Raw genomic sequence first — 9,727 nt, 5'->3', positions numbered from 1 at the left:
AATGTACAGCAAATAGGGTAGACCTGTTCTCATGAACGAATAAGTCCAAATGGTTTAGGAAAAAGCTAACTATATTTGAATTTGTCTTAAAATGTACCCAATATTTGAGCCAACTATAAAAGCCATGAATGTATTGGCTATATGTGTTTATGCTGTATGTGCTGTGTATGCAGTTGATGGACGGTAAAGGCATAGGCTATACGGGGCCTCATCTATATTCTCATTTTCAGTCTAATTTTCCTTCACAATTTCCCAACTTCTGACTTGTTATGACCCGTGTTAAAGCTCGCTGCCTGCTGACGTCAATCCAGGTCAGCAATCCTAATTCATCAGTGTCAATGGATGTATAGATCAGTGGGCGATTCATCGATACTGCAGCAGTAAAATATACAGAAGCCATAGGTGCTTCATTAGATCACGAGAAACCTCAGATATGTGGGGTTGTGGAAAAAGCTTTTTGGGTTGGTCCAAACCATGCGGAGATTTAACTCGTAGTTCCATTTCAGTTTGGAATTTAGCCTGTCAGGTGGTTACCTCAAAATATGTACAGTCATTTATTATGTGGCCTATTTGAATTGTTTTTCTTAGCCTGGTTTGTACAGTATGTATTTGTCATTTTTTAAAGAGCATCAGTTTCAAAATACTATTTTGCATGCGTAAAATGTGTGTGGAGTCTATTCTACTTGTACAAACCTGTATAGGCCTATATTTATAATATGTTAAGTAATATAGTATTGGACCTATTTTACATTGTATTTGCACCACAAAACTAAGGCCCAGTAGCTTATCTAACTAAGTTTAATGTTGCAATCAAGACATGGGTCTGTCCTAGGTCTTCAATAGCCCATAACCGAGGAAACCATCGAGGACAGCATTATTATCTCTCTGCACACACACCACGTGAAAATTAAAATTAAAAGTTCCGTGTATGTGACCCGCAATGTCTTGGGACAAGCCTATGTTTGTGGTCGCTTCTTTCTACTTACTGTGTGTATCAACGAGATTCACTCCAATTTCCATTTGAATGAGATTTAAAAGCAGCAGAAAGTGCCCACTTGGAATATGGTCCTCATTTCAGATGTACATTTAGTCATTTAGCAGACGCTCTTATTCAGTGTGACTTACCGGAGACATTAGGGTTAATTGTCTCGCTCAAGGGCACATCGACAGATTTTTCACATAGTCGGCTTGGGGATTCGAGCCAACGACTTTTTGGTTACTGGTCCAAAGCTCTTACGCTCTTATATATATATTATATATATTTGCATACACTACAGAATTTACTCAGAATTGATTTTGTGACAACTTAATTAAGGCTAAGTCTACCCAAGTTAGGCTGCATTCCAATTATGAAAAGGTGCTATGTAGGCCTAGGTTTCTAACCCCATTTTATGGGTCCCCTGATTGTAAAATGGTGCCTTGTTGTTAGCCATTGGAGGATGGTACTGGTGGCATCAGGGAAACAACAGTGTCCGCCCGGGTTAATGTCCCTCTATTGATCCCAGAGACCACTGCTATCCAAAATGAATTACTCTACCCAGCAGCGAATCTGTCATCTCCGCGCAGCGAACCTATTGGTCAGCTCTGTGATGGATGTTAACTTTCATCCTTCTTCGCTGCTAAGTCACACGGGTTTACCACAAAGAAAAAGGGCTGTTAAAAGTTTGTATAGTGCCACTTTGTGAACGGTACAGAAGGTTGCATACAGCAGAAGGTTCCTTGCTAGGCTATAGTCCTACCTGTTGCCTTATCATCAAAACTATATTTGTCGACATAACACTATCCCTTTATTTGTTTGTTATAACATCTCGTTTCAAATCGATGTTAAACTTTGTTGTTGTTGTAGTTTGACTTTCAAAAACTGTTGGAAACTCGGTGCACTGGGCCATCAATAGTAGCTTATTGAGCGTTGTAATATAATCGAATGATCTACTGGACACACACACACACACATTCTTAAAAATAAATATATTCGCCTAGAGCTGTTTTTTTATTTTAATTTCACTGTAGGCCTACTGTTTTCGAATGTCCAAATAAGCGTATCCTGTGGTGAACAGGCCAACAATGTAAAATATTAACGTTGTCGATATCTGCGGTGTAAGAGGGGCGATGCCGCTGAGGCTCAGATATTTATTTCACGTTATTAACAGCGGGTGGGTCGACCGATTCAGCACCATCGACTTTACTCAGCCACCCTGGTGCTGCCACCGCCTACTTACTCCGAAGCATCGGGTCACCAAAATAACAGGGAGATGCAGTCTGGTAGGAAACATAAACAACCCCCCCCCCCCCCCCCCCCTTAAAGTGAGATATGCACGGTACCTTACCAGGCTTTTCACACCTTAACTAATCACCTTTTTGTAGCACCTGTTGTTAATAAGTAGAATAGCAGCAGCAACAAACGCGTTTCTTTATCAATAATTATATGAACTTATTGTCTGGCTCTCTGGTAAACCACAAATCTGAGAAATCTGAGTCTACATTAGTTTTTTTTTGTAGGCCTAAACATCATTTTTATTTTATTTATTTAAACTGATAAGTTGCGCTGATGTTAATATCAACCACTTTATATATTATAATACGATTAATATTATTATTTGTATTATTATTATTATGCCTATTTAGGTCTAGGGATTATTGATTTCTCTATTCACAAACGACATAGTGCTTCTATAAACTTTTTATTTTTAATAACAATGTTAGAATAATTCGTTTCAAAGTTTTCTCTCAATGTTGTTGGGAGACATGGTTGAATATTGGAATATAGTTTTTTTTTTATACACAAATCAATAGTACGAAAGTTCATCTTGAGTAAGGTTTTTGGAAGTCCTCGAAGAGATATGCATGTAGTGTGAACATGTTATTCTTGCAGTATGTATTACCAAAAATTCCAGACCACATAAGCTGCCTGTCGTCTCACAGCGCGAACCAATGAAAGTGAATTCGTACCAAGCAAAGTGAAGCCCTTACACAAGCTATATTTTTCAAGTCTTTAAAGAGATCACTCGACATAGACAGAATAATCTTTTCATGGCTTCTTGAATGACTCCGTCGCTGATGCATCGCGGTTAATGTATTCTAAAGTATATTTACTTGAATCTGGCTATTGGCAAAAGTTAAGTACCCGTGTTTAGTAATGTCGCATTCATCAGAGGCCTCTGAGCCAGTCAGCGGGATGGAGCACTCTGCAATGCCACAGAGCCCCAGATGCTGGATGGTCTTGGGTGTGAGAAACTCGGAAACTCGCTTGTTTGACGAGCTCTACTTTAAGTAAGTCCGTGTGTGTCTATATTAAACTTGTGTGTGTGTGTGTGTGTGTGTGTGTGTGTGTGTGTGTGTGTGTGTGTGTGTGTGTGTGTGTGTGTGTGTGTGTGTGTGTGTGTGTGTGTGTGTGTGTGTTTGTCAGACTATCACCACCTCCACTATGTTTCCTATTTCTCATATGCATTACAATGATCTCGTAGGCTCATATGCTTAGCATTTAACTTTCAGTTTCCTTATTAAAAACGTCATAACCAGCTCTATAGTAGATTATTGAAATTGGCTATAAATGTATTATTTCAAACTACCAGTAGCTTTCTCTTGCATGTCTGTATTGTGTTGGAATGTCCTCATATCTCGACGAGCGACAGCTGAAACACATTGACAACTGCTTCCTCGCATAACTCTATCTCTGTTTTTTCTAATTCTGTTCATTTCACACATAAGTTTACTGGACACAGAGGCCTGTACAAACGCTGATGTAGGGACATTCAAGTAATGCATAGTCCCGCCTATAAGCTTTATAACGTTGTGACGCTAAAGTCTTTAAAAAAAAGTAATGCTATTTTTTTTACATTTGACTTAATTAAAGGAACATATCTTGAACATATCTCGGTTTGAAACACTTCTACGACTGCATAATAGTTGATTTTGTAAATGTGTGAAAGGTCTACGTGCTCTCATCGAATCTCCGTTTTTGTAAAGCGTTTGCCTGCAGTTTGTTAAAATATATTACTGTGTTGCCATGGATTATTATTTAGGGACGTTTGCATTTGAAAGCATCCTGCGCATAGAGGACTTGCAGTGATCAATAGCACTGGTGCCATGTCGATCTATCCGCATTCTGATCGATTGACAGGTAGAATTGGGTCTAGAATGCGTAGGGACACTATTGCATGTTTACTCGAATTAATATACACAACTTGGTTTTTACATATATGCATAATTTATTTCTATGATGTAGCCTAACATGTATAATGTAATGTGGGGTAGTAAAAGTGTTCGGCTGCCCCAAAAACAACTAGAGTAGTCATCATCCTTTATGGCTGTGAATCTATCGATAATCAATATATTTGGCCATGTCAGGGATGTTTATTGGCATCGTATTGATCACCAACATCAGAGAGTGGTTTCACCTTTAAGATTAAATGCTTGGAAGAAAACATAAACATTCACTGTGTGGTAGACTATAATATTGTCAAATAAAATACAACCTGAAATAAAACATTTTCATTATGCAACAATGTTTTTTGCGTTCCTTTCTTAATTCGTATTTAATGGCAAATTGTACGATGGCAAATGATCTAAATACGAATAATATAAACAATCTAGTTAATTTGATAATAACAAAAATAAGACTTTATAACAGTGTAATAATTCATAAGTAAAATTTTTCCTTTTGCTATAGTTTGTCAAACATTGCAATTTACAAGGGAGTCGTGTATTATATAATATAGATAATACATAAGCATACATACTAATAAGCGTATAGAAATACATATATCGATGACATTAGCTAAAACTGAATCCTTTTAAGTCATCGATGTTTGTGAATCTGATCGTTGATTTCATTCGAGTTTGTGAAGTGCATGTAGGAAAGGGCTCGACCTATGAAATGAACATGCTGTTATTCTCCAAATAGAGGTGTCATATCCTGATGGTGTCTTACTATTGAATGCTACTGTTTACTACTGACTGTTTACTATAATCACTGATGATCTATCGAACCAATGTTCAGTCACTTATCGACACTTCAGACATATTCTGTTTCAGCGATGTAAGCCATTTAGAAAAATATGGCATGTTTGACTATTTTGGCACTTATGCTATGCATATGGGTTTAAGATTGAGCCACTGAAAATCAAACATGCATTTTTTAATGCACTCACAACAATCTGTGCTATGCTTATAAGGCTACATGCAGGCCAACACATGCATGTCTGACTATACTTTTTAAAATATATTGTTTTATACAAACAAAACCTATTTGTATATATATATATATATATATATTTATAATTGTTTACAGACAGATTATTTCACTTATAATTCACTGTATCACAATTCCAGTGGGTCAGAAGTTTACATACACTAAGTTGACTGTGGCTTTAAACAGCTTGGGAAATTCCAGAAAATTATGTCACGACTTTAGAAGCTTCTGATAGGCTAATTTACATAATTTGAGTCAATTGGAGGTGTACCTGTGGATGTATTTCAAGGCCTACCTTCAAACTCAGTGCCTCTTTGCTTGACATTATGAGAAAATCAAAGAAATCAGCGAAGACCTCAGAAAAATATTGTAGACCTCCACAAGTCTGGTTCATCCTTGGGAGCAATTTCCAAACGCCTGAAGGTACCATGTTCATCTGTACAAACAATAGTACGCAAGTATAAACACAATGGGACCACGCAGCCGTCATACCGCTCAGGAAGGTGATGCGTTCTGTCTCCTAGAGATTAATGTACATTGGTGCGAAAGTGCAGATCAATCCCAGAACAACAGCAAAGGACCTTGTGAAGATGCTGGAGGAAACAGGTACAAAAGTATCTATATGCACAGTAAAACAAGGCCTATGTCGACATAACGTGAAAGGACGCTCAGCAAGGAAGAAGCCACTGCTCCAAAACCGCCATAAAATAGCCAGACTACGCTTTGCAACTGCACGTGGGGCCAAAGATTGTACTTTTTGGAGAAATGTCCTCTGGTCTGATGAAACAAAAATATAATTGTTTGGCCATAATGACCATCGTTATGTTTGGAGGAAAAAGGGGGAGGCTTAAAAGCCGAAGAACACCATCCCACGGGGGTGGCAGAATCATGTTTTGGAGGTGCTTTGCTGCTGGAAGGACCGGTGCACTTCACAAAATAGATGGCATCATGAGGGAGGAAAATTATGTGGATATATTGAAGCAACATCTCAAGACATCAGTCAGGAAGTTAAAGCTTGGTCGCAAATGGGTCATCCAAATGGACAATGACACCCACCAAGCATACTTCCAAAGTTGTGGCAAAATGGCTTAAGGACAGCAAAGTCACGGTATTGGAGTGGCCATCACAAAGCCCTGACCTTAATCCTATAGAACATTTGTGGGCAGAACTGAAAAAGCTTGTGTTCGCAAGGAGTTCTACAAACCGGACTCAGTTACACCAGCTCTGTCAGGAGGAATGGGCCAAAATTCACCCAACGTATTGTGGGAAGCTTGTACAAGGCTACCCAAAACGTTTGACCCAAGTTAAACAATTTAAAGGAAATGCTACCAAATACTAAGTGAGTGTATGTAAACTTCTGACCCACTGGGAATGTGATGAAAGAAATAAAATCTGAAATAAATAATTATCTCTACTATTATTCTGACATTTCACAATCTTTGTCACGACTTCCGCCGAAGTCGGCCCTTCTCCTTGTTCGGGTGGTGTTCGGCGGTCAACGTCACCGGCTTTCTAGTCACTACCGATCCATTTTTCTGTTTCGTTTTGTTTTGTCTGATTACACACACACGTGTTTTACATTCCCTCATTACATTCCCTATTTACCATCTGACATACATTTATGTTCTGTCCGTGATTGTTCATGTCGTTAGTGGTTGTTTGTGTTAGAGTTGTGTTGTATGTTCCTATTTGGAATTTTGCTTTATTCTTTGAGTAAACTCAGTTGGAATACTCTATACCTGTGTCCTGCGCCTGACTCCGCTTTCACTCTGCACCCAATCGCTGACATTCTTAAAATAAAGTGGTGATCCTATCTGACCTAAGACAGGTCATTTACGAGGATTAAATGTCAGGAATTGTGAAAAACTGAGTTTAAATGTATTTGGCTAAGGTGTATGTAAACTTCCGTCTTCAAATATATATATATATATATATATATATATATATATATATATATATATATATATATAGATACACAGTACCAGTCAAATTCTTGGACACACCGTCTCATTGAAAGAGTTTTCTTTATTTTACTATTTGCTACGTTGTAAAATAACAGCGAAGACATGCAAACTATGAAATAATACAAATGGAATCATGTAGTAACCAAAAAAGTGTAAAATAAATCAAAATATTTTTTATATTTGATATTCTTCAAAGTAGCCACCCTTTGCCTTGATGACAGCCCTGCACACTCTTGGCATTCTCTCAACCAGATTCATGAGGAATGCTTTTCCAACAGTCTTGAAGGAGTTCCCACATATGCTGAGCACTCGTTGGCTGCTTTTCCTTCACTCTGCGGTCCAACTCATCCAAAACCATCTCAATTGGCTTGAGGTTGGGTGACTGTGGAGTCCAGGTCATCTGATACAGCAGTCCACCACTGTCCTTCTTGGCAAATAGCCCTTAAACAGCCTAGAGGTGTGTTGGGTCATTGTCCTGTTGAAAAACAAGTGATAGTCCCACTAACCGCAAACCAGATGGCATGGTATATCGCTGCAGAATTCTGTGGTAGCCATGCTGGTTAAGTGTGCCTTGAATTCTAAATAAATCACTTAGAATGTCACCAGCAAAGCACCCCTACACAATCACACCTCCTCCTCCATGCTTCACGGTGGGAACCACACACACGCGGACATCAATTTCCACCGGTCTAATGTCCATTGCTCGTGTTTCTTGGCCCAAGCAAGTCTCTTATTATTGGTGTCCGTATGTAGTGATCTCTTTTATATCAATTCAACCATGAAGTCCTGGTTCACGCAGTCTCCTCTGAACAGTTGATGTTGAGATGTGTCTGTTACTTGAACTCTGGTAAGCATTTATTTGGCCTGCAATTTCTGAGGCTGGTAACTCTATTGAACTCATCCTCTGCAGCAGAGGTAACTCTGGATCTTCTTTTCCTTTCTCATGAGAGCCAGTTTCATCATAGCGCTTGATGGTTTTTGTGACAGCACTAGAAGGAGATTTTAAAGTTCTTGAAATTTTCTTTATTGTTAATTGAAATGCATTCAAGGAGACTACCTAATTAAGCTGGTTGAGAGAATGCCAAGCATGTGGCAAAGCTGTCATGAAGACAATGGATGGCTACTTTGAAGAATCTCAAATATAAAATATATTTTGATTTGTTAAACACTTTTTTTTGGTTACAACATGATTCTATATGTGTTATTTCATAGTTTTGATGTATTCACTATTGTTCTACAATGTAGAAAATAGCAAAAATAAAGAAAATCCTTGAATGAGTACATGTGTCTTAACTTTTGACTGGTACTGTATATATACACTCCATGACCAAAAGTATGTGGACACACACTCGTTGAACACCTCATTCCAAAATCATGGGCATTAATATGGAGTTGGTACCCCCTTTGCTGCTATAACAGCCTCCATTCTTCTGGGAAGGCTTTCTACTAGATGTTGGAACATTGCTGCGGGGATTTGCTTCCGTTCAGCTACAACAGCATTAGTGGGATTGGGCACTGATGTTTGGCGATTAGGCCTGGCTAGCAGTCAGCATTCCAATTCATCCCAAAGGTGTTCGATGGGTTAGAGATCGGGGCTCTGTCCAGGCCAGTCAATTTCTTTCACACCGATCTCAACAAACCATTTCTGTATGGACCTCGCTTTGTGCACTGGGGCATTATCATGCTCAAACAGGAAAAGGCCTTCCCCAAACTGTTGCCACAAAGTTGGAATGACGGAATCGTATAGAATGTCGCTGTATGCTGTAGCATTAAGATTTCCTGTCACTGGAACTAAGGGGCATGAACCATGAAAAACAGCCCCAGACCATTATTCCTCCTCCACCAAACTTTACAGTTGGCACTATACATTGGGATAGGCAGCGTCCTCCTGACATCCGCCAAACCCAGATTTGTTGGTTGGACTGCCAGATGGTGAAGCGTGACTCATCACTCCAGAGAACGCATTTTCACGGCTCCAGCGTCCAATGGCGGCAAGCTTTAAACCACTCCAGTCGATGCTTAGCATTGCGCATGGTGATCTTAGTCTTGATTGCGGATGCTCGGCCTTGGAAACCCATTTTATGAAGCTCCAGACAAACTGTTCTTGTGCTGACGTTGCTTTCAGAGGAAGTTTGAAACTTGATAGTGAGTGTTGCAACTGAGGACAGACGACTTTTACGCAATACGCACTTCAGCACTCAACGTCCCGGTCTGTGAGCTTCTGTGGCCTACCACTTCACGGCTGAGCCGTTGTTGCTCCTAGACGTTTCTAGCAGGAGATTTTCACAATGCCAGCAGTTACAGTTGAACGGGTCAGCTTGTTGGACAGGTGACATTCTATGACGGTGCCAAGTTGAAATTCACTGAGCTCTTCAGTAAGCCATTCTACTGCCGATGTGTGTCTATGGAGATTGCATGGCTGTGTATTTGATTTTATACATCTGTCAGTAACGGGTGTGGCTGAAATAGCCAACTACAAATATTTGAAGGGGGTTCCACATACTTCTTTTTATATACAGTGCATTTGGAAAGCATTTAGACCCCTTGACGTTTTCCACATTTTGTTACGTTA

At 39.3% G+C, this 9,727-nt stretch overlaps 1 long non-coding RNA gene across 1 annotated transcript in view; it reads left to right on the top strand.

Annotated features, from left to right (window-relative positions):
- Positions 1-2,857: 2,857 nt before the first annotated feature.
- The window catches only part of LOC110520947, a 28,720-nt gene continuing 21,850 nt past the window's right edge, over positions 2,858-9,727 (top strand). The window contains exon 1 of the long non-coding RNA XR_002473058.2: positions 2,858-3,270. This is a non-coding gene — a long non-coding RNA (uncharacterized LOC110520947). The remainder of the gene's footprint in view (positions 3,271-9,727) is intronic.

The sequence above is a fragment of the Oncorhynchus mykiss genome, chromosome 30 (assembly GCF_013265735.2).
Source record: "Oncorhynchus mykiss isolate Arlee chromosome 30, USDA_OmykA_1.1, whole genome shotgun sequence".
In the NCBI taxonomy this organism is placed as follows: Eukaryota; Metazoa; Chordata; class Actinopteri; order Salmoniformes; family Salmonidae; genus Oncorhynchus; species Oncorhynchus mykiss.
The sequence above is the reverse complement of the archived record's forward strand: the minus strand, read 5'-3'. Positions and strand labels throughout refer to the sequence as shown.